The sequence below is a fragment of the Sciurus vulgaris genome (assembly GCF_902686455.1).
Source record: "Sciurus vulgaris genome assembly, chromosome: 10".
Lineage (NCBI taxonomy): Eukaryota > Metazoa > Chordata > Mammalia > Rodentia > Sciuridae > Sciurus > Sciurus vulgaris.
Window position 1 is genome coordinate 27,564,809 of NC_136470.1, and position 27,159 is coordinate 27,591,967.

The 27,159-nt window shown below is 35.1% G+C and overlaps 1 protein-coding gene across 6 annotated transcripts in view; it reads right to left on the minus strand.

Annotated features, from left to right (window-relative positions):
- The window catches only part of LOC306638119 (uncharacterized protein), a 734,580-nt gene that overhangs the window by 529,152 nt on the left and 178,269 nt on the right, over positions 1–27,159 (minus strand). For 5 of the 6 annotated variants that reach the window (XR_013757357.1, XR_013757358.1, XR_013757359.1 and 2 more), the window contains exon 1: positions 14,388–14,844. The exons of the other annotated variant lie outside the window; for it this stretch is intronic. The gene's annotated coding sequence lies outside the window, so the exon portion shown is untranslated. Of the gene's footprint in view, positions 1–14,387; positions 14,845–27,159 lie in introns of those variants that run through there. 6 annotated transcript variants of the gene reach the window in all.

The window sequence follows — 27,159 nt, forward strand, 5'->3', positions numbered from 1 at the left end:
AATAATGGAATAATTCCATCGATGTAATTATGCATATATATGTATTTATTTAGTTCAAGTATTCATGTGTGACCATCAAACATAATTTCCCATTTCCTTTCTATGTATTAACTATTCCAACAATGAATTAAAATTTAATAAACTAGAACAGAGTCACTAGAGAAAAGATTTCGGTATAGATAACTCTAAATTTTTACATCTTTCTAGTCCTTTATATTTGTCCTACTCATACTTGATTCAACAGAGATAATTTTGGGGAATTTCCTTTTATGAAGGCTTTATGAAACAATAAGTTCAATTTTCAAAAAATTAACAGTTTTGCTTCATTTTTGTACTTGTCTTTCATCTGTACATAAGTTTTAATTAAATTTCATAAAATCCTATAAACAACTCCCATAAACCAGTTTGGGAACAAATGTAATTGAAGCCAGTACTTTTATTATATTGAATTGATTATACTCAGTGTCAACTTTTCACATATTAATACATCCTCTTTTGCCTTGTCATCCCAGTCAAATAAGATACTACCATTCTGTTGTGTTTAAGTTAAATAAATACTATTTTCTTAGGAAATGTCTCATCTTTTTAATTGAACTTCTGTGAAAGGTAGCTTGTCAGAAGATATCAGCATGCTTTACTTTCATTTTGATGGCTATATGAGTTACTGATCCAGAGAGAATACCCTGCACTACTATTGCAGTTTAAGAGAAGATGAAACGGTTTTCTTACCTTTTCTGTGGTTTATTAAAACCAGTGTGAGCTATGCATTTAGGTCATGCTTATTTTAAAAGATAAATATCCAGGTTTAACCTGTGTCCTTCAGTTTCCAATTGCCTTGAAGAACTTGCCCATTTGGCTTTCTCATCACTCCTCACAAAATTTTGGAATCTAAATCATCTCATCTTCTCTGGCACCAGCTTCTTTCCTAGATTCTCTTGTATTAGTCAGTTCTTTGTTGCTATAACAAAACACTTGAGGCATCTGACTTTATTTTAAAAAATAAAGTTTGGAGGCTGAATGACATGGCACCTGCATCATTTCAGCTCCAGTGAGGGCACTCTCGGTCATGACACATCATGATGGATGGCAATGATGGATAGCAGTGGTGGGAGCATGTGCAAGAGTGGGCAATCATATTGGTGTGGGATGTCAGAGAGTTGAGTCGAGCCAGATATAGATTTTTGCACGAGAATCACCTTAATTTCTACTGTTGACAAAATCCCCAAGGACATAGGAACATTTGATTAGGCTCCACCTCTTAAAGGTCCCATCAGTTCTCACACTGCCATATTGACAGAACCAAGACTCCAACACAAGGACCCTTGGGAGACCAGTCACATCCAAACTTTAGCACCTGTTCCTTCAGAGTTATGCATCCCTTCTAGACATTTTCTACAGTACACCAATAAATTTTCTCTTGTTTAGAAAGTTTCTTTTTATACTTTTCTTTTTCATTATCAATCTCAGTTCAAATTCCAACTCCACTTCATGTTGTTCCTATGCCAGATGACTATACCTTGTCCATTACCCTTGCACCTGAACTGTGCCTGAGGCTGTACTGTGCCATTCAATATCTGTCTTTGTATGGGGCCCTCTTCCCTGTTTCAAATTGACTCTTCATCCTGTCTTTTTCTCCTTTAGAAACAAGAAGTCAATGAACCACTGGATCAAGAAACTTATCTTTGAACTAATGAGACAGAAATAATCAGTTGTAGCTTTTTATCAAGTTTCAGAAGTAGGAAAAGTCAGATTCCTTTTCCCAACTGATCCCTCTCTCTCCCTCAGTAAACCCTAGTAGGAAACGAGCTCCCAGTTCTGTCCATCTTTCTTGGGTTCCTAGAATCTCTATGCTCATTCTCTCCTTGAAGAGATAAAATTAAACCTTTGGGTGTAAAATTTATATCTTCCTGGTATTTAAACTTTCTGTAATAGAACTTTTACTAATTTGGTCTAAAATTACCTATGAACTGGAAGGGTCTCGGCTTGTATTTTGTATGTAACTGAATTCATACTTATTCCTTAAAAATCTATCCCCCAGAGTATTATACTTCTGTTTTCCCTGCTCTTATTTATGGACTGTCACTAATTTCACTGACATGGACATCTCATCTTTTTTCCAATGCAGTTCCACCCTCATGCTGCTGCTTGAAACTCAGTTTCTCCATTTGGACATCATGACTCCCAAGGATTTGCTACATCTGTATGAATCAGTCTCTGGATCTTCAGACTAGTGCTAAATCCATTGGCTACACTTTTAAATGCCTATCCATATGCCCCAAACCTCCCCATTAAACAAGGTCAGGCAGGAGCTTTGCTCTTAAATATACTATTTGTTCTTACACACATCATTCATTATCAATACATCCTGAATGTTCTTGCCTTGCTTTTCACTTCCATAACATTTATTTGGTAACACTTTGTATTCTGAATGAATTCTTTTTACATTATGTCTTTTTCTGAAAAGGGTTAAAGAAGCTCCATTAGTTAACCTTCTCTAATGCCACTTAAGCAACTGGAGAGCAGCTGTTATGTCAGACACTTCTCTCCAGATCCCAAAGCACCTAAGAGTAGCATAAAAGTGATAAGGATATTAGAAGTCATGGATTGCTGACAGGTAATAAGTAGCAATCCTCCTCTTAAATAATTAAACCAGAAGTTAATTTTCTTCTTCTCAAAGAAGTTAATATAGACTAATAGTCCATTATTTGAAAAAATTAAAATAAATGGATAGAAAAAATTAAAATAAATGGATATAATCATTAAAAACAATAGTGACACTTTATGCAAATGAAGTAGTAGAATAAATAAGACTAGAACTCCCTTGACAGCAGCAATCCTATCTTAGTTATCTGAGCATTCCTGGTGTCTAGCAAGGGCCAAGGAAAATTAAGTGCTCTAAAACTAATGAATGCAAAACTTTCTCTATTCAAACAAAATAAAGAATTAAAAAAGCGTTAAATAATGTCAATCCCCTCAAATATTCCTAAAAAAAAGACACTGCTTTGTAAATTTATTCACAATTAATAATTAAAATAAGAATTACAACAAGTACACATTCTGGTTCCTCTTAGCATATGGCACCATTGCACAATTTTTAAACTCTAGAATACTTTTATTTCTTCTTCTAATTTGAAGTATTTAAGTAACATGCTGGTAAATAGAAAATGTAATATTCCATAGTGCATGCATATATTTATACTCATATGTGTATATGCATGTACATTTGTATGTAATGTATCTTAAGCATCAGTCTTGCTTTTCTAAATTTGTTTATAACTAACAGTTTTTAATCTCCAGATAAATAATTGAATTTATGTACAAATACATAAGTGATTAAAAGATTAATAACATTGAGTAAGCATTGATCATTTCTCTACCCACACAAAAGCAGAATTCTAAATGTTGATTAAAGTGCTCTAAACCTATATGATTTGGACCATAATCCCTGTGACATTTTCCCCTATGTAATTTCTAGTACGTAAATAGTACAAATGAATATTGATTGTAAAAACTCTTGTTTAAATTGTGTTGTGATACCCTGCTTTCAAGAACATATGAAATCTAATCTTACTTATTTGCATCTGACTGACAAGTAAATATTGATTGAGAAGAAAAGAACAATGAGAAAACCAATTATCACTGGCTTTAGGACATCAAAATTTAACATGGAAAGGACTGATGTCAAAGAGTACTGTATTCAGTGTCAGGATTTAAAAGTTTTACCTTTTCTTTATTGAGAAAGGTATTTTACGGTAAATGGACTGAAATTTCTGCTCAGGGGAGGACAGTTGTCATCCTGGGTGAATATGTAAGAGAACCCTAAGGCACCGACAAAGAACCGTGCCAGCAGACTAATGACAAGATTTCAGAGCTGAAGGAAAACAGGAGTCTCAACTGAAAGTAGAAAATTATAAGACTTAAATGCAGAAATCAGCTATTCCAGAAATAAAGGTAAAAGAAGCCCCATAGAACAAGGTAACACAACTGGAAAGTCAGACAAAAATCACAGAAAATTGTGTCCTCAAAGAAGAGGCAAACTAATAAACAATTAGTTTAACAATGTTTTCAAAAATAGAGAATGGGCTTGCTTGAAAACACGCAGACAACAAAAACAGCAGCAACACTTGCAAAGGTCTAAATCTGATATATTTTGGAGTAATCCAAGAACCATCAAACTATTAGAAACCATGAATATTTTATATAAAATGATGAAAGCTAAAAGGTTTGAAAGAGTAGGAAATGGCATGATGTCAAGATGTTATCCTCAAAAGGTAAAAATACTCTGGCCCTACTTTCTCTACATCTGATGTCATTCCTGATAAAAAGATTTGAATAAAAGTGGGAACATGCAAATATTTAGATAGAATAAAAAGTGAAAAAATTAGGACCACATTATCAAGAAAAATATATTATGCCAAGAAGACTACTTGCTCTATATACGATACAATATTTAAGGATGAATAAAATATAAAAGCTGATACTTGTAATGCTAAGTGAGCTTATCTGTAAATAGTTTACAAATTGTATGTTTCCCAGAAATAATCATTTCTCTAGTCATTACATGAAGTAAAATTAGTAAGTTCACTAGGAACTGAATTATGTTAAAAAAAAATGGCAGAATAGGAATTTATGTAAGGTTTCAATTTCTTAATATATTTATGATTTGTCTTCCTAACTTCATAAGTATGACAATGAATTTACAACCCTAGAAACAACTCCATGTGATGAAAACAAGAAAGTTAACTAAATAAAAATTTGGTGATCTGGGCTGGGGATATAGCTCAGTTGGTAGAGTGATTGCCTTGCAAGCCCAAGGACCTGGGTTCAAATCCCTAACACCGCAAAAGAAAAAGAAAAGTTTGGTGATCTGAGAATTTGCTCAGTTGTAGTGCACTTGTGGAGTATGCACCAGGTTCTTGGGTTTAAACCCCAGCCCTGGAAAGAAAAAAAGATTTTTTTTTTTCAAAGATCAAATTAAAGAAATATTTCCAAAGACTGTAATCTTAACATTTCTCAGCCACTTACAAACTGACCGGGGTATGTGGTTCCCTAGTTAATTCTCTTTCAAAGAGTCATGTTTTCACTTTATAGAATAGGCATTATATGGCATCACTGGAACCCTCTCATTCCTACCTCTCTTACTTCGCACAGGCCCCCTTCCACTACACAAGCCCAGAGAGTCCAGGCACAGGAGCAATCCCATGATGTACTTCTTTCCTCCTAGACTTGGGTGTCTCATATTTGCTGGAGGTTTTCCATAACAACTTCACGCCTTTATAATTCTCAACAAGAACTGGTTCCAGCCTACACAACACTTACTCTCACATGCTTTCCGGACTTCCTACTTAGGAAACAATAAGGTCATCCTAAAGGAGCCATCTACAAGTATGTCCATTGTTCCCTTTTTTTCCAGTAAAAGCACCTGAAATATTTCATCCTTGCATGCATTTTTTTTATTTAAACTAAAATCATGGCCCTAGCCTCATTAAAAAATAACTCTCCTTTGACTTAAACTCAGAATCTCCTTCTACTAAGTATCTTTCCTTGTCCAATATTCTAGACTTACAACTCAACTGCAATTCTTCTCCAAAGATGGAGATTGCACTGTTTTGTCTTTCAAAGGATTCTTTGCAGTTTTTAATGCAATAGAACTTCTCTGATTGTTCTATCTGAAATCAGCTTCTCTATTATTAATTTTTCTTTTTGGTGCTCATTACTTCCTAATATAAAATCACATATTTGATAACTTATTTCATGCTTATCTCTTTTGTCCTGATTATAAGTTTTTGATGATAGATTTTTAAAACATCAATATTCCCATCACAAAGAATACTGACCAAACATTGTAGTCATTCTATTAAATATTTGTGAAGTGAATATTTGAAACCTATCTGATCACTCAATTTTTTTCTTAACGTAAAAAGTTGGTTTGGCAATTGCTGGTTGTTCACATAAAACTCATTCTCCCCCTTCCAAATTTCAAGGCTTCCCAACTAGAAACCACATTTACCAGCCTCTCTCAAAACCAATTTTGGTTATGTGACTAAACATATAGATAGAAAGAAAATGAACCACATTTCAGACACAGAGCCTGTTTTTAAGATGAAGACAGCCTGCAAATTATACATGGAATTTCTACTAGATATTTCAGGGGTTGTCTTCAACTTAAAGACAGACTATTGTCTCTGAAATTTGGCTCCTTCACTTTTCATGTGTGAACTCAGCAATTCCTGCACCCCAAAAGGCAACATATGAGGTGATGCTAGAACAACAAGGTAGGAGAACCTGAGTTTCTGAATGACTTTGAGGAATATATGGTACTATTAGCATCATAGTACACAAAGAGCCTGCCCTGAAATATGAGAGAGATAAACCACTACTCTATTTAAGGGATTTATTCTTGCAATCTTTTCCTTGTGGTAACTAAGCATTTCACACATTTCGCTTCCATGAATCTCTGTGCTATTTTCCTGACCACTTTTTCTCTATCTTATTTTCAATGGTCTTCCTCTCCCTGCTCCTTAAATGTTGACTTTCTCAAGGGTTCTTTCCTGGTCAACTCCTGTTCTTAACTCAATCTAGTGATTCTTAAACCTCTCAATCAACATGTTTAAAAACCTGGCCTGAAAATACTGCATATAAACACCAATAGTTTACAGACACCCTGAAACCTGTTTTAGAACCCTCTAAGTAACAATGGTGAACAGACTAAGAAATTTTTTTGAGGATTGACACCTAGTAAACTACTATTCATGTACCCAGGATATTTTTTTATCTCTGAATAAAGACAAAAATCTGTCCAGCCGATAGTCTTATTTAATACTTTAAGTAGGGTCCCTGTGTCTTGAGAGTCCAAACTAGGCCTTCTCCGGAATGAGCCATCACAGAACTCCACAGCTTTTTCTCAGCCATTTGCCACCCTAGTACTTGATACCCTGTCCAGTTTGAACTTTTGGCAGGTTCTCAAGCTTACCATGTTCAGTTTCATAATATTTTACATGCCCTTTTTTCTGCCTGGAGCATTCCCCATGGCTATCCTTCCACTCCTGGAACATTCCTCCATCTAAAATGCAGTCTGCTACAGCTTCTCTATACCCTTTACTGTCACACTCTACCCACTTTGTGTTCATTGCTGCTTAACTCCCAGCCAGTACGTCACAGAAAAGAGACATTACCTGCCTTGTTCACTTTTACATCCCCAATATCTGCTCCCAAGGTGCATGATGTGCAGTGGGCTCATTGTACAGTTTCTTTAATTTTGATTTTGCTAAGCCATCATCAACTTATGAAAAAATCAATACTTAAGATTTATATTTAAAAAATATATGACATAGAATAAACTGTATTTCTTTGATGCATCATTCTCAAGTGTTATGAAGAATATTAATTATTTCTTTGAAAAGAAATATATCTCCTCAAAATTCCCATAGCATCTTAAAACTTGACATCAAATGTGAGAAAAAGCATTCAGTGGTTAGGCCCTGTATCATGACCATGAGTTCATCCCTCATGGTATGTAGCACAGTTCCTTATGCATATTTAAATATCTCAAGATTTAAAGACTTTAAAATGATGTTGCAATGTGTTGCAAGATGTTTTTATTTGCTTAATCATCAAAAAATAGACACCCTGGAAACGTACTTGTGGTTAGGAGAGTGGATGGGATGAGAAACAAGAACAAAAGAGAAATTTTTACTCTGCACATTTCTGTATTTGTGACTTCAACATTATGAAAATTCCACATTTAAAAATGATTGAAATTTTAAAAACCTTTAAAAGCCTAAGAAAAATACAACAAGTTTTTAAAGCATTAAATATTTAAGAAATATTTAAGGCATGACCTGAATAAGTTATTTGAAACACATGTAATAGATGAAGCTTAACATCGCTTAACATCCAGAATATATAGCACATGCCAAAAAGCCAGTAAGAAAAAGATAAACAACCTAATAGAAAAATTGGCAAAGGTATAAGGAAGCAATTAACTGAAGAGGATACTTGCATGTTTAATAAATAAAGATGTGCTCACATTAGAAAAATGAATAGAGTATTATATTCTCTACATAACTAAAGTCTCATTGGCTCACTTAATTTCAGAGATTCATTAGAAGTCTTTTTGGCTTCATTAGCAATTAAAATATGCCAATTTAAAAAACTTTAAAAAGGCTACTTTATTCAACAGATTAAAACACTGGGCAGGGGGTTGGAAAGGATGTGGGCAAAAGGGTACTCTAGTAACTGCTGATGGGAACAGAAATTTGTACAGCAGCACCCTTGGAGAGTAATTTCACTATTCTGGAGAGTAACTTGGAGAGTGGTAAGATTGAGACCACACATACCTCATAATTCAGAAATTCCACTTTTTCGTTTAGACCCTAAGAAAAATTCAATACATGTCCACAAGGAGACATAAACCACTGTGTTCTTTGAAACACAGTTTGAAATAGCAAACACCTGGAAACAACTTACATGCCTCTTGGCACCAAGTGCAGATGCTCTTGGTGTGCTCATAGGCTCTTGCCACTCACATTTCCCTTGCAGGATGCGGGTATTTTACTGCAAGCACCTGTCCCTCTGCCTGACAATATTCTCAAACCACGATATTCTCCAGGGCTGGGACTCTGGAGGTAATGGCCACAAGAGTAACTTACCTGCTGATAAAGTTCAAGCTTCCAAGGCCTCAAGAAATACAACTCTAAAGTAGAGCTACCACTTCGTCAGTCACATGAGAGGAAATGTGAGATTGTGATCAGAGAAATGATTAGAAATAGAAATGGTTAGTAATGGAATGAATCTGTCACAAAGTTTACATGTTTAGGATGGAAAAAATAGATGCCAAAGTCCACACTATGTTTCTGTTTTTTGAAACCAGGTAGATGATGGACCAAGATAGAAAAGGTTTCTTGCTTCAAGATGATGGCAAATTTGGATATATTGCCTATGAAGTGGTAATTGGATATGTGAGTTTAAATTTTGGGAGCCAGCAACAGTCTACAGATTGGCTTATCATGACATCTGAACACATGATGAATGAGATAACAAAGGAGAGAAGATAGAAAAGGCAGATTCAGAAGAAGCAATAAATAATTAAGGAATGAGCAGAAGAGGCACCTACAAAAAGAAATGAAAGGAAGAGACTAACATGGTGGAGTGAAGCATGACAGTGTGAATGAAATAAAATATTTATTTTATAAATGTTCTATTCAGGGTCATATTGACAATAACTTCTTAGAAACCTGACTTTGTTTTCAAATTCTGATTATATCCAAATTGCTACAGCTGCTTCTAAGTCTTCATCCTCATCTTTCTTCCTTCTAAATTTTTTTAAAAATTTCTGAATTTTATTCTCACCCAGTCAATGATACATGCTGTTGGTATTATAAATTTAAACTCTGGATCATCAAAACAGATGTTTTTACGAGATTATAAATTAACTACAAAGCTACAAAATAAGACCATCTGAAACACAAAAGACTCCTGACCATTACAGAAATCTATTCCAGCTTGATATACATTGTTGTTAATGAAGGAAAAAAAGCATGTTTTTGTGATACTTCTCTTTTCTGGTCTTCTACTAATATTAAGCTACATATATTAAAAAAAATATATGCCTAAATGGTCATTTAGAAGAATTCTTGTTTCACTGAGATTCTCTGAATTACATTCATTTATTCCTGTTAAAGTACATGGAGGGTATAGCAGAACAATGGCCCACCTGTTAGACATGTAAATAATGCACTGGACTTTCATCTTTAGAACTTTGATTTAGATACTAAAATACAGCAACATTGCATTCATGCAGAATACAAGAGTCAGGTCTGTTTAATACTCTAATTACTTTTTGTTCACAGAATTATTGGGAATATCTAGTTTAGGTTTATTTTTTGTTGCTTTTCCCCTACCCCTAGAATGTGAACACCTATTATGGTTAAGCACAGGACCAAATACTTTTCACACATTGCCCCAGTCAATGCTTCCAACAGCCCTAGGAGATAGGCATTGCTATCAATATGTTTCATGGGAAGAAATGGAAGGCTTTGACTTAAGGTGGACACAGTTCATCAGTGAATCAGAATTTGAATCCATGTTTTCGAATTCCAAATTCCATGGTTTCAGGAACTCTTGTCAAGATGGCACTACAAGAATATGGCTTGAGTCCCTTGCTTTTGCTTCCAACATATTGCAATAATAGACACATTTTCAAAGGGATAATGTTAAAGAAAAATGATGCTCATGAACAAGTTAAAAGTTCAGAGAGAGAACATGAACACAAAATGTGGTGTATGTACCATGCCAGCTGGTTTTTGAAGTGAGAAGGAAGCAATTCCTCATATCTTCAAGGTCACTGGGCTACCTATCATACTTGTCCCACAGGTAGTAATAACCAGTTCCAGCTTTACTGATCGAAACCTGAGGGTAAAATAAAAGGAAGCTGACTATAACCTCCATCTTCCAGATGACTTACCTGAGGCTGTTTTCCTAAGGAGGTCAGACCAAGAAGCCATGATCTCACACTCAGAATCTGTCAAACTGCCTTTTGACTATTGACTAGATCTCTCATAGCCTCATTATCAGAGCATCTGGGCTGGGAAAGAGAGTCACGGCCAACTCTAAGATCACAAGACTGGGTAGAGGGACTAGCAACAAAAAATTAAGAATTGTAAAAATCCCTTTCACTCGAGATGAGCCAGAAAACCAAAATCCCAAGACATGAAAGAATAATTTAAAAAGATCATGGGGCTGGGGAGATAGCTCAGTTGGTAGAGTGCTTGTCTTGTAAGCACAAGGCCCTGGGTTCAGTCCCCAGCAACCCCCCCCCCCCCCAAAAAAAAAAGATCATAAGTAAAATTAGAAAAGTCAATGAGGTCCTCAAGATGACATTAATGTCATAGAGGAATTTTTATAATGACCTCAAAATAAGCATGTTAGGATCCTCAAAGAAACAAAATAAGAAATAATATCTTTATAGCATGTAAGAAATAATACAAAAATGGCTAAGAGAAAAGAATCAAAATTCTCAGAAAAGAAAAAATGTAGTAAAATTTTAAGTTCTAGAATGGACATTGCCAAAAAAAAGCCTTGGTAAATTGGATATCTCTGAGTAATTCACCAAAAGTGCAATATAAACAGGTGTATAAAATAGTATAAAAGAGAACTTGGGAAATATGTGTGATACATTGTTAAACTTTAATATACATGTACTGGGAAGTTCTAGGGCAAGAGATTAGAACCAATGTCAAAAGAAGGAATCACTGAAAATAAAATTCCTGGGTTTTCTATAATTTAAGAAACATACAAGTTCTAGGACCGAAGTATCTAGGAAGATAAACAAACTTTATGCTTTCCTCCCACTAAGGAGAAAGAGTAACACTTCTAGGGAAATCTCTAGGGAAATCTTTTGAGGGTCTGTAATTTGGGAAGATAGAGTTTAATCCAATAGATTCTGCTCTATATTCTGATGGAATAAATCATCTTTAAAACAAATTGTTCAAGGCCATTGAAACAGTAATACAACTGAAGTAACAGAGTAAGCCCAAGTTTATAGCTACAAATGTGTACTGTTATAAATTTACAAACACAACCTGGGATTTAGTGACCATAAGAATTAAAAAGTCACATGGTATCATAGCCTTAGTATACATCCAGGCTACTCTGTCACATTCCATGTGAATTCATAAGCATGTGTGCACTCTCTCTCACACACACACATGCACACAAACCCCACTCTGGTGGACACAAGAAGGACAAGTAATCACCAATATGGGAGCAAATACATTTGAAAAGCAATGACTTGCCATTCATGCTAGATGTTACTTCTATAACTAATGCTTGGTATTATTCTCCACATCATTGCTGAACATTTCCCTGCTTATTTTATTTAGAATCCTAGTCAGAAGACCCTTTTTCTTTAGCTTTATTCAATCTATATTGGTCTTTAAAAATAATCATGGGACCTAGAAGGAAAGTTATTGCTTCAAGATATTAGAAGCATAAGCCCAGGATGTGTGTTTATAATTGCACGTGAATATGTATGCTTATATGTAAATAAGAGAGATCACTATATGTCAATTTGTGAACACACATCCACTGTTTCCTGTTAATCGAATGCATATAAACAAACACCTGTGAGAAATTAGCCTTTTTTATATAGAAAGATATATACCTTCTTAAAATCATGGTGTTAAAATAGCACTGTGGTTGATTTCAGTTTTTAAAAGCAACCTTCATCTCAGCAACCAACCAACCAGTTAACATGAACAGCAAGAATAGAAGATGGAAGTTTAAGGTTAAATGTTAGGAGCACTAAGCAGCAGATCTACTGTTCATCAGTCACAATTCATGTAATTCCATTAGAAAGAACTTCACTCTGGTAGCTCCTCCCATTGTGCAGTAACTTCCTGAGTTGAGGTTTGACTTTATAGCCAACAAAAATAAAGAGGTTCCCTTTAATTTTGGGTCTCTGACTAGATAAGGGGTAAACTTTTTTTTTTTCCAATCTTGATTTTCAAAAGACTGATGTCTTAGTAGGGCCCATCATAAATCCTCAGCTGCACCTTAACGTTTTTTTATGGAGATATATTAAAAGAAAGACAAAACAATTACATGTCCTTTCTTGACGACATTAAGATTCTAACAAAAGACCTTATTAAAAACACTTGGATTTTGAGAAGAGCATAATTTTTAAAATGTTCAAAAAATTCGTGTAAATGAACATCTCCTCTTCAAAATAAACGTTTTCACTTCCCTGCAACAGTAATAAACAACTAGGCACTGTGATTGTGGGCAAGAAAGAATGAATGTAACAGGTGACGAGGACATAATGAACTTGTTCTTTTGGACAAGGCTTTGTCAGTCACATTTTGCAATTGTTGAAGGAAGCATGAATCAACTCAGAAATAGTTCGAAAGTATTTTTCTTATACATAGTGTTTGTAGAAAAGTCAAGACTATGACTTATTTCTGCCCCGAGATGATAATTTCCATAAATTTTACAAAAGAAGAGCTAAGTATTTCTTCAGAATTACCTTATAACTGAAATAACATTCACTATTCCTTAATCACTTTCCTCCCTTTATTTTGTTTTATAGGTGCACAATTACTTCAGTAAACTTTCAGTTTATGAATTAACTTTAGCAAACAAAAGTTACAAATCTAAAACTACAAGGAAGCTCCTCTAGTGAATTTTACTTCTAAAATAAGTCTATAAAATTTGTATCACACAGTCGCTCATTCAAAGTTTAAATGAATGTGAAACACATAGTAACAACATATACCTCTGTGCTTGATAAAATCAGCAGTGTGAAAGACACATTTTTCACTTCATTTCACTTGGTAACATCTTGTGCAGTCACCTTGTTAATAAAAGTGCTTTTTAAACAAAGTCAACAACAACGATAACATTTTGGTACTTATTAAAATTGCAATACTGAATTTGTAATTTTATGAAAAAAAACTTGTCTTCTAAACATTTCTAAGAATACTCCCTATAGCCTCTGACTTTCTTAACAAGAAGCACATTTAAAATAGGATTTTAAATATGATTAAAATAGGAATTTAGCACAATTTATTATCTGAGGTATTTTTTTAACCAGAAAACATAAGCTTACTAACTTGCAAAGTATTTGCACTGAAATAAAAACCACTGCAGTATTATTTCAATGTGATTTTTTTCCCTAAATGTGTGCAAAGTTTCTACAATGAAATGTGAGCAAACAAGACAAAAAGAAACAAAAGAAGCTTGCATGCTGCTACTCCAAAGAAGTTAAAACAATCCTCTGCCAGGAATAACACACATAAACTACAAGAAGGGAACTGCTGGAATCCAACACACTCATTTTTAATATGTAAAGATGCACTTTTTTTTTTCTCCTATTCTATGTTAAAAATAAGAGGGGACACCAGTGAGTCTTGCTGGCAGTCAGATAACGCACAGGCCCTGACCCTTCAACTGACCAGGAATTCTCACACAAAGCTCTTTTCATACAGTCTGTGCTGGATATTCCTGAGATAAGGCAGCAAAACATGAAGCCATGGACAAGTGACACAAAGTCGGCCTAAATGAAATGTTTACAAATATTCTGTCACACTGTGTTCCTTCATCATCTACTCCACACGTAATTTGCCTAAAACAATATTGATTCAGGTTGAAGAGAAGCATGATTTAAACAAAAGGACAATTTTCAGAAAAATGACAGAGGACAATACAAACACTGTACTTCTCTGCTCCTATCGCCAAGCTTAATGTGAAATCAAGCAGAAACAAAGCTATATCACCTAAGAACTTCCTAAGTAGTGCTACTCCTGTAATTTCCTTCAAAGCACAACAAATTTAACTTGTTTTACAACACAGAAAGTATATTTTAAATAATATCTTAAATCTGCACTCACCAGGCGAAAGCAACAGTTGCGTAGAGTACAAGTGTGCTATTTTCTGCCCCTGTTCCATTTCAGTTTTGCCTATAGTTGTCCAACACCCAAAAGCCCAGAGCTGCCACCCAGAGGCCCCTTCCACAAGCTGGCTTATTTGCCTGTCAATCTGAGTGCCGGCTTCTGTATTATGCAGCTGTGCACTTTGCTGAAGTTCTAATATAAATTCCATACGTTTCCCACCGCCTGAAGTAGGTGATTTGTTCTTTCAGTTCAATGAATACTCAAATCACTTTCAGGTAACTCTGTAGGATCAAGTTTTAAGTTGTTCACCGTCAAGTTAAGGAGTTCTCAGTAAGAAGTGGGTGGAGAGAAGCAAGCTCACTACAAGGGAATTCAGGGTGTAATCAGAACGCAGAGACTTCCTCTCTTTTTTCCTTCCTTGCTAGGCTGAGCTGCTAGTGCCTCTTTCACAGAACTTAGGAATGTACAGGGAGGACGCAAAGAGGCCCTGCCAGACAAGCCTTTCTCAATCAATTAGCTTGCAGCCATTACTTGTGACCTTAGGTCACACAGCATAAGTGTGTGGGGTGTGCCTTCGGGGGTCCCAAGGCTACTTACTACAGCTTAGAGCACCAAAACCAAGCACACTGAACTCCAGAAATATTTTTAACAGAAAATAGGCTAAAGATATGAAATGAACCAAAGGTAAAACTTCAAGTATCTTTTAATAGTAGCTATTATTTAATTCACTGACTTTTCTCTTAATAATTCAGAATAATATTTCCCATGTTGGATCACAGAGGATTTACAACAAAGCAGCAAACCATTTCTTTTATATTCAATATCAACCAAGAAATATAGAATTGACAGACTAACAAATATATTTGTTATATTATCATATATAATACATATTATAATTATATCACTTAGGTTCTAAAGTTTTGTTTTACGTTTTAAAGAATACTGATTTATAATATCTAACTGCAAAGCTGAACTCTCATAAACAAAGTTCTCTATGTCTAAGGAAATAAAAATGACAATACTTTGGGAAATCATTTTTAAAGTATAGGGATAGCTATGTTAAACTCTTTTAAGATCACATGCTATCTTATTATCACAATTCCCCTTAAAATTGTATACATCAAGTTTCTATGTTCCTCAAAATGCCTTAAAAATAATAGCCACCATTATTTTCAATTAATCAATGACAAAAAAAATCAGGTAATTTTACTTCAAATCAAATCCATGCTTCTGAGTAATAAAACTCAATTAAGAAGCACAAGCTTTCCTAGTGATTGGATTAGACAATTTCCCCACCCCCAAATGGCCATCACTCAGATGGATTTGCCACATTTACATTCTCTCCCATTTGCTGGGTGATACCACAAGCTGTCCAAGGCAATCATATGATTCCGCACTATGAAGGAATGGTTAGCTTCCATATGGATGCTGAACTTGAAATTTCCATCTCATTAGCCTTTACTTGGTAAATTGAATTGTCTTCAAATCAGGCATTATCTGACATATATAAAACAGATGAACCAAAAAAATCCAAAACTGGATAAGCCAAGTGATAGAAAAGAGTGACCAAATTAAAATTATTTTGTGGATAGAGTGAATTTTGAAAATTATAATGATAGAGAATGTAGTAATAAATGATAAACCAGTTTCTAATAGGGGTTGGTGAAGAAATAGGGTTTCGACTTTCATCAATCTAAAGAAGAGAGTCATTGAGAGATTTCGAATAAACACATGGATGCCACTTATAAGTAAAATTTAAAAAAGAAGAATAATAATTATTTGGCATCTTTTAGTAATTCAGTGAAGACTCTTTTAGATATTGAAAACAGGCATCATTGAAAAACACTTTGGGTTCCTAAGCTAGCAGATACGTAGAAAATCAAGAATTTTAATTACTGCTTATAGGATAATAAGTCTTCAGAAATGTCTACATTCAGTGCCACCAGGAATTCTACGTTGCATTTTCATCTGTTACCAAGAACACACTTGTTTTTCTGTTTCTTTCATCCAAGATGAACAACCTAGAGTGGACCAGGCCCCAGGCCTTCCACAGTCAAGATATGCAATTATATACATCCAGAATCTGGCAGGATCTGGCCTCCACTGTAACATAACTTCTGCGGGCACCAAACAAAGAACTTTCTGATAAATGCAGAAAGTTCACTAAAACCTATGTGAAACCAAACATACACCAGCACTTGAAAGGGTTTCAGTGACTTCCTAGTCTATAATGTATTTTTATGGACACAGACATACCTGAATTACAAATAGGTTATGAAAATAACTCCCTTTGGAAAAGTCTGGTGTCTTGCATTGAAATGATCACTACCAGGATGCTGTTGAAAAACAGTTGGTCAATTTGATTCACCTAAGTTTCTTCTTTGTTTTATGGGGGGAAAGGCCTGCTACTCTAGATGCTATAGTGATTTAATCAAGCATTGCATATCATTTTCTGCTAAATTCATCTAATTTGAAAAATATCTCAAGAGCCTAGATAATTTTGCCACCAAAAGCCTACCACTTGTATTTGGAGATGCTAAATTAGAATAAATAAGGAAAAAATAAAAATTTGTTTCAATTTAAAAGTGATTCCAGGGGACAGGAAACAATATGTATATATGAAATTATAAACATATTTTCTAGGTATTATATAATAAAAAATTAGCTTCTTAAGTCGTGTTGATGTTTTCGATGCTAATTATATTATATATCTATATATTTGTCCTTACTCATCTATAATGCTTTGGAGGATAGTCATTTTGGTTTTTTTTTTGTTTTGTTTTGATTTATGGTACCAGGAACTGAACCCAGAGGTGCTCTGCTCAATTTCTGAGTTATATCCACAAGTTTTGTTTTTTTTTTGTTTTTGTTTTTTTTTTTTGAGACAGAGTCTCAATAAGTTGTCAAAACTGGTCTTGGATTTGCAATCTTCCTCACCCAGCCTCCCAAGTTGCTGAGTTTACAGGTATGTGCCACTGTGCCAGAGTCACTTTTGGACACAGGAAGACATGAACTCAAATAAAAGTCTTGAAAAATATTACTGTCAAACTTTTAGGGACTAGGGATATTGCTCTGAGTATGTTTGAGGCCCTGGTTTGATCCCCAATACTCAAGAAAACAAAACAAAACAAAACAAAACCTTCTGGTTTTCCATGTCATGTTTAGCAAGCCAGACTTAAGATGGTCTTAATAAAATTTTTGTTAAAATACCTACACAGAGAAATACAACCATCAACAATATTTAAAATGAAGAAGAATAGAGGCAATCTCTTTACCACTGTTCAACCTAATGATGTTGGCTAAGAAAATCAACAGGCAGTCTATACTGTAGATAGGACATTGCTGTCAACCTGGAAGCTAAGTATTCCTTTATTAATTACATACAGATTATAAACCTGATCTAAGAGAATTCTGGATTGTCATAGTTATATTGGGTAGCTATAGAAGGTGTCCTCATATCACCATCTCTTCCTACTTTGGTATTAGTACCTGAAATCAGGGAGAAATGGCATGTAGCATATTATATTCCCTAAAATTAGAAAAGCAATGTATAAGGTAGCAGAGGTAGGAAGATGTTGGAGAGAGGCACATATTAGGAGCCATAGCTTTTCATGCTTGTGAAACAAGGTTGGGAATGAAGAAGACCACTGTACCTTAGGGAGGAAAGTTAGCGTGTGTAAGTGCTTCCTAGTCTCTAGCAGGGCAGTCTGCACACGAACATCACCTAGCAGGAACAATGTGAGAGGCTGTGACCATCAAGAAGAAAATGGTAAGGAAATACAAAGTACTGTCCGGCATGATGTTGGACAGATTAGGCTAATCCAGAGACTTGAGCAAATAGGAAAACAAATTTAAAATTAGGGACTGTATAAAAATATAGGATAAGAATATTATCAAAAGAAGAGCAGTAAATGTATAATCGAATAAAATAGGTGAACACAGGCATTTTTAATAAATTCATGAGTAAATAAACCCTGTTTTACAGGAAAAGAAGGTGGTAATAGATTAAATTAAAACAAGACTATAAAATGGAATGACTTAGTTTTAAAACTAAAGGAGAGTACAGTGGATAAATGAAAAATGAAGAGTAAGAACCCGAATTTGAACTTTGTGCAATAGATACACATATGAAAACATCACATAGTACCCCATAAGTATGTATCATTTATGTTTTATCAGTTCAAAAAATGAAAATAAATTTTTAAAAAGTTTAACTATAAAAATAAAAATTTTAAATGTCTAAAAAAAAGAAAAAAGAACAGATCTTTAAAATTATAATAGTGAGCCAGGCATGGTAGCACTCACCTATAATCCCAGTGGCTCACGAGGCTGAGGCAGGAGGATTGAGAGTTCAAAGCCAGCCTTAGCAGAAGCGAAGCACTAAGCAACTCAGTAAGACCCTGTCTCTAAATAAAATACAAAATAGGGCTGGGGATATGGCTCAGTGGTCTAGTGCCCCTGAGAGCAATCCCTGGTTTCTTCCTCCCACCAGCCAAAAAATTATAATAGTGAAATGACTGACAAAAAATTAGGAGAAACTTCTAAAATCTATGATAACAATATGGGTGATCACAATGGAAAAAAATATTAAAATATTTGTCAACACATTTTTTTAAATCTAAGATGTCACAAAGCACAAGGGAAATCTGAATGCCTATTGTGAAAGAGAAAGTATGTATAAAAAATATGAAAAATTCCAACACAGTTAATGCAGATAAGCTCTTGTGTACATTAATAAAACATGGATATTAAAGAGGTATGGTGATTCAAAGAAGAAATGAAAACTATAGTAACATTCATATATAGTAAAACTTTTTCCTCTTATTTTATATTTTTAAATTAACATCCAAAGTAGACTCTTCTGTGGTAAATAGGTACTGCCATATATCACATAGTAGTGTATAAATTGAGCTGTGCATGGTTGCATACACCTGTAATCCCATTGACTGGAGAGGCTGAGACAGGAGGTTCCCATGTTCAAGGCCGACCTTACCAACTAACTGAGGTCCCAAACAACTTAGTGAGACCCTGTCTCAAAATAAAATGGAAGGGTCTAGGGTTGTGGCTCAGTGGTAGAGCACTTCCCTAGCACGTGTGAGGCACTGGGTTTGATCCTCAGCACCATACAAATTAATCAATAAATAAACAAATTAATTAAAGGTATTGTGTCCATGTACAACTAAAAGTATAAAAAAATAATAATAATAAAATAGAAAAAGTCTGAGGATATGGCTCAGTGGATGAGCAAGACTGGGTTCAATTCTGTGTACCAAAAAGAGAGTGAATAAATTGAAATAAAATTTCCAGGAAGCAACGGGTTATAGGTTCAAAAACTCTTATGTTTTTTCTATTTATCAATTTGTTGAACAAATATTTATCGATGACTTAATATGTGACAGGCACTATTTAAGGCACTGAGGATAAAGTAACAAAAGAGATGGAAATTTCTGCTTCGTTTATATTAGATTCCAGGAGAAAGTAATGGACAACAAACAAACACATTAAATACTATTGACCATTAAGAAAACAAACAATACAAAACAAGGGGATTACAAATTATTTTGAAGATGGGACATGACATTAGATGCTCAGGAAAATGTGTCTTTGGTGTCGCAACATTTGAGCATTAATCTGAGTTTGTTCTGGGAGTCCATATGATTACATGTGAGAGAAGATCCCTTTCAGAGAGAGCGACACCTACCAGTGGAAAGGTCCAGGGATGGGGAGTGATTATCAATAATGTTATACCAAAGATTCTAAACTGAAGGTTGAATAGAACAATTATTATGCTGTATTATATTTTATTCACTTAGTGGTTATTTAAGAGTCATGAGATGTGAACTTTAAGTAAGCAAAAACAGGAAAGAAAAAATTCCAGTGCTTGCTTCAGTAGCACATATATCAAAATTGGAATGATGCAGAAAAGATTAATATGGCCCCTGCTCAAGGATGACATGCAAATTTGTGAAGCATTCCATATAAACAAACAAACAAACAAACAAGAAAAAACCAAACAAACAAACAAAATAACACCCAACTCCAGACAATGTATGACTCTGAATTTGTAAAAAAACAAAAACAAACAAAATACAAAAATCAAGTATCAAAATGTTGATAGCATCTGTCATCGCTGTATGATAGAATCATGGATTTTTGCTCTTTTTGCTTTTCTTTCTAAAATTAAAAAGAAAAAATTTAGATGTAGTTTTAATAAAAGGAAGACATTAAACAAAAGGGAAGGTAGCTATTACCAGCTTAGGTATATTTACAACCACATCACTCTTTTTATCACAAATCTTGAAGCTTTCATCTCATTTGGGGGTATTTACTCTCCCAAGTCTGACTAGTTAGCGCTTAGAAGGATTTTTTTTCAAATCAATGAAATTTCATCCCTCCTCTTGATTATTTTGTTTCTATCCTATTATACAGATCCAGAGGAAAAGTTTTAAAATACATGTATAAAACCTTGTTCATGTATGCAGATAGCCTTTGTTTCTGCTTTGAGAGCATATGGCAAGAGTCATCTCTTTCACTCGGTGACAAATGCCCTCCCACTGCATCTACTACTGTGACCCTTAATTAGATTTTCCCAGACCATCTAAAATAACTCATGTCTGAGACCCTCCCTGTCTGGATAGGTCCCAAAGGACTGAGGCAAAGCAGGAAAGCAAGAAAGTATCTTACTGCAGCTCAGAATGTGAGTGGACAAATGGGTGAATACACAGGGATTTGAGTGAGATTACTTAGAGAAAAAAAAAAAAAAAAAGACAAAGGAAACAGAAATGAGAAGGAAGCAAACAGATAAAAACTACACAGTGCGGTTGGTTACTAATGAAAAGTGGAAGCTGAGCAAGGTCTCCGAATGCAAAGACAAAAACCTTATGCTGAAGAATCAAGAGGGTTGGTAGGTGAAGAGCAGTCAGTTCCAATGGCTTCTGTTGTTTGGATTAATATATAAAGTATGTACCCTTTAAAAATCTTGTTAAAACAGAAAACACAGAAATAAAGGAAGCAAACATGGAGATGAGAGACAGAGAGAGGGAAACTTACATAATCTGTCAAGTTTTTACAAAGATTAGAGTAAGAGTTTGGAAGGAAGAGGGGGCAGAGCTTCTGAAGAGGTGCATGGAAAGCCTTCCTGTGAAAGGTTGTGAGGTGTGTTGCTAGTTCCAGTTAAGTAGACACTTTATGGCAGAATGAAGATCATCTTACTAAATTGGACGTGATGGTGCATGGGGTTGATAAAGCTGTAGGGGGTGAAGAGTATGAGTTTGATTCAGACCGAAGTAAAGATAAGTAAAATACAGCAGAAAGGAGAAATGGGCCACATGGGGAAAAGCAAAAACATATGCTGCCTGTCTGGTATAGAAGAGGCAAAAACTCAGGTCTGATCCTAGGAAGCTGTTAAGGGGCAAGTTGTGCATTCCTCAGGGGAGGATCTTTTGTGAGGCCAGAGCTAAACTGGAATCCTGTTTTGATCATTGTTGGAATGATGCATGGTCCCCACATTGTAAATAGACTCCATCCATTCAAGTCATCGCTGCAGTTGCCAGGTGGCTAAATCTGCTTGGGCCCCAGGAAAAGACCTAGGAAGATAGAGTGGTAACAAGTTCAATCATGAAAAATAAATTAGAGGCTTAATTAGAGGCAAATTGTGGTCTAATATGTAATAGCTACATAGAATAACAGAATCCAGCCAAGAACAAGAGCCAAGAGGAAATCTTTGAGATCAACCGAGTCTCCTGAGCAAGGAGCAAAAATCATGCTACATGCTGCAGCTTGAGGAGTCTGGAAAGTCCAACCTCCCCAAGTCCTCTGTTTACACTCCTAGGTTCCAAAAGTCTCCTTGATTTGGGTGCCAAAATTCTTAGGGTACCAGAGTAATGTAGAACTCCTACAAAAATATAAAGTACATGTGAAGATTACATTTGCCTTCTTAGGACCATTACCAAGCTTTAGATAAGCATATTTGGGACTATTCAGGGGAAATTTCGGTCAGGAGGATATTGCTAAGAAAGTCGAACTTACCAGAATCAGGACCATAGAATTTGAGTTAATACTTCCAAACCACTGGTTCTAAAGCCCTGGTTATATTGTAGCTAAGACTTGCATAGCCTTATGCTGTTAATGAAATACTACCTATCAAGTTTAAAAATCTAAAGTGTTAATTCTGAGCAACATACTGCTTTCCCTGAACTCCTTGATTCCACATCCAAACAGTCAGAGCTAAACTTACAATTCATAGAACAAATAAAGTTCTATGATTCTAGGTTCTGAAATTTTCAAATGAAGAGCTGTTTTTCCAGATCCTGACTGCTATTTAATTAGACCAGGTAATTGTTTACATGTTTGTCATTTTGCCCCCCAACTCACAGGCAAATTAACTAACTTTAAAGCTTTTTGAGAAAAAAAAATTGATTCTAACTATGGTGTGCGATCGGAAAAGTATATAAATATCTAGCTAAAACAATTTGGAAGATGTTACATAGATGAGACCTCACAAAATTAATTCTTCTCCCATCCCCTTTCCTTTCAGGGAAAAATAAAGTCCAAGAAGAAACATCAAATGTCACAGGAGACTTACAAACACAGAGACCAGGGCATAAAGCTTGGTATGAAAGTAATATTGGATATTTAGAGAAAGGAAGGAAGAGATGCTAACCAGACGTTCCATTGGCTGCTTCCCTTGCACCTCGCTTCCGCCTGGACTGGCTACACCAGCAACTCCACTACTAACTGTGGAGCAAGTCTGGAGCCATTTTTTTTTCTTGTGTTCATAACTTTTCTCAGGGTGGTCTCTGATGTTGGGAGAGCCCTACAGCCACAACCTATTTCCTTGCCCCTCATCTCTTTCTAATAACTCATTTCTTCTTTCTATAAGCACTCATCTCAGGTATCACCTGCTCTGCCCCTGCCCAAACCTGGTTGGGTCCCTCTCTCTGGCATCCCTTGCACTCTGTGATTTCTTCCATTACATTTAAAACTTCTACTTGGATGGTAAAATTTCACTGCTGTGCTGATTTTGCTTCAGATTTATCTCCTGATCCCATTCTCCCAGTAGCTCTGCTCTGACTTGGTTCACTGTCATCAAAGTCCCCTCCCTGATTTCCCAGTTTCTCTTAAGCAGTGAAGTAATCACAATCCATTCTGACTTCCCTTTCCGAAAGACTAGTAGTACCATGCCATTTTTCTGCTTATACCCGTTTGCTCCCATTTCCAAAATAATAGAAAGTTAAGCTCCTTGCCACACATACATGCGCACGCACAGGAATCCCATCACAATTGGGTGTCTCCTCTTAGTTTTTTACCAAGCAGAGCTATTCAGAGGCCACAGTAGTACACCAACAAATGGTGAGCTCATGGGAGGCAGCAAAATTGTTTCATCCATTCATATATTAACAAAATTGATCAGAATGCCTAATATTCCATAGGTTTACTGGATTATTGGAAAAGGAAAGGAAAGAAAGGAAAACAAGAGGAAAATAAAAGATCAATTCAACAGGAAACACAATGTCATGAAAAGAGGAGAGGAATAAATAAAAACGCTGTCACAATTCAATAATTGGGGAAACACCCATACTCTAAAAGTAGACACAATCCTTATGGCAAGGAAAAAAATTCTGAAAAACAGTATCTATCTTAAAAAAGGAAAGGATTTCAATTTTGAGAAGGTGAAATAAATGTCTTTCTACCCTTTCCTCCTTTCAAAACATCATTGCAAAGGTTGATAAAGAAAAGAAACCCTAATACAAATTGTGCTTTTTCTTTGTGGTGCCACAACAAATTCCCACAACTTAATGGTTTATGACAACAAAAATTCTCTTACTATTCCAAGGGGCAGAAATTTAATGTCTGCTTCAGTGGGGCAAAAATCAAGCTTTTGGCACGGTCGTGCTTTCCCTGCAGGCTCCAGAGGAGAAACCACTCCTTGCCTCTTCTAGCTTCCAGTGGCCTCTGTGTTTCATGGCATCCCTGACTTTTGGCCATAGCACTCCAATCTCGGCCTGTAACTTCATAATACCTTCCCTCTACGTGTATCAAACTTCTCTTTACCCCAACACTTGTGACAGCACTTAGGACTCACCTGACTAATCCAGGAAAATCTATCTCAAAAATTCCTAACTGAATTATATATCTTCAAAAAAAATTTTTTTTCCAGTAAGGTAACATTCATAGGTTCTGAGTATGAGAACATGGACATGTTTTTAGGAGTCATTATCAACCTACCATACAAACCCAAATATTTACTAAAATTAGGAGACTTCTCTAACTCCAAACCTCCATATGGGAAGGCAGCCAGAGGGAATAGTGGCATTTGCCTTAGCAAGGTAAAAGAAACACAAACTAAATGTAAATAGAAGTTGCTGATGAAAAATTTAAAAACATCCTACCCACATAGTAGTATCCAAGAAAATGTTCTGATATTGGGACATTCAGGTATTGTCTGAGGTGGAGTTGAGGCCAGGAATTTGAAACAGATTTTTAGAAACATTGTAAGAGGAGTACTGAGCACTAGCTATGATTATCTGTCCACTGTAAAGAAGTTGGTAATCTCTCCATCCACAACGGACAAAGGAGATATCATATCTTTGCAGAATTTGAGCCAGAGTGATCACAATCTATGACACAAAAGGGAAAGGTGTAGAACCAAAAATTGATACAGAGAACTAAGATTCCCTTGCTAAACCCTCAGGTGTCTGTATCTCTAAATAGGAGACTAAGAATTCCTCCCTGGAGTAAATAACTGCCACAGTGAAAAATAACCTCAGATACATACATTCATGTTTCTTGCTCTGGAATAATAGCCAACTGACACCCAGTGGTGCAAAGAGAAGCCGACACACTGCACAGAGATTCTCATCAGATATTTAGAACCTAATTCAGAAATGTGATTGGACAATCAAGGCTCATCATTGGTAATCCATCAAGGAGAAAACAGAAATCAAAATAAGTGAAAAGAATGAAAGAACTCAGAGAATATGCAGTGAGATGAACAATTCAAGGAGATTATAAAAATGCCCCCAAATGTGAGAAATATTTCAGAGAAACAAGATGGATACCACAGAAAGATTAACAAGCAAGGAATAAGAAACAGAAGTGTAAATTTAAAATATGAGCACCCAAAGCAAAAAATCAGGGAAATTGTCAAATAAGGATAATGCAAAGTAAATGGACAAAAAGAAAATAAAAAGATTAAAAACTGGACAGAAAGTTATCTTTTTATATGTTTGTCTTGAAAGTGTCAATGGAAATAATTCAACACTTCACAAAGAGTAATGTAAGAAATGGAGATTAAAGAACATACCAGAAAATAAATTATTAAGGATGTAATACAAGGACATTTCTCATAATGGACAACCTAAGTCTCCAGATGGATGAGGGCAATCAAGTGCCTCCATACACATGATGAAGAAAGACCACAATAGGACACATTTCGATAAAAATCCAGGGTATGGAGGGAAGGAAAGAACTCGGGAGCTTACAGTGAGAAAAGCAGGAGATAACAAAAGATCTGGCTTCAGATTGACACTGGCCTTCTTAACAATAGGGGAAGCTGTAGATAATGGGAGAACGCTCTTAAAATTCCAAGCAAACATTATTTTCATCATAAAAATTGAAAAGTATTTGAGGTGATAAGTATGTTTAGCCTGATTTAAACTTACACAATGTATATGTGTATCAAAAGGGTACATGGAATTCCATTAATAGGTACGATTTTTGCCTCTCTATGCATCAAAAAACAAATTTAAAAAGAAAAATATTTTAAATCTCTGAAGCTAGTCCAGCCAATAACTTGATCAAATATGAAGACAGAATAAATATATTTCCTGATATGCAGGACTATAAAATATTATTGCCTTTGGACACTTTCTCAAGATGTTTCTAGAACACATATACCAAAAATGAGGCAGACAGGCTCTCAGTAGATGAATCATTGGATGCTGTATGGGTGTTATCTAAAACTACAAAAGTAAAGTTAAAATTAAAGAATTCAGTTGTCTTCCTGTGGTGTGTCAAAGGGTTCATTTATTATTAGTCTTAAAACTTATTTGAATTCCAAAAATATGTACACATATTTATGAAAGTATGTTATTTTTTAAAAAATACTTTGTTTATTTAACTTATTCCTCTTCCCTTTGTTTAGAATTCAAATAAGTCAAATCAAATAGCCTTATGTCCTCTTGTTTCCATTAAAATTATTTCATTACTAGTATAACTTTATTAAATTAATGAATGAATGTATGGATGTATGCTTTAATAAAACTAAAATGACTGAAATGTTTATTTTTTTATAAAGCACACATTAAATTTGATAGTAAGCATAGGTTCTTTTTGAAGGAATCATAGGTCAAACATGATAAAAAATTTATAAAGGTCAATTGTACTCCTAAAATCATCTTACTATTTTTATCTGATTTCCACAGTATCAAATTGTCACCAAGAGAAGCACTGGTTGGGTATTGCTGTTTATTCCCATCTTTACAACATCATGAGAAATCTAAAGAAACTGCTGGAAAGAAAAAGCTTCTATAGGTAATGTTAATGCTGACACAATCGACTTGTTAATAATAAGGTCTTATTTATCCCCTGTAACTTTAAAATGAATCTAAATTCAGAATAATATTTTTGGAGTACAGTGGCCCTTTAAAAATAATCTTTCTACTAAACACAAAGAGAACAAAGTACAAGGGGGAGTTTACACAACAGGATGAGATTCTCCATTATTATTTCTGGAAGACTTCCTAGTCTGATGTTTTTCCTTCTGCCA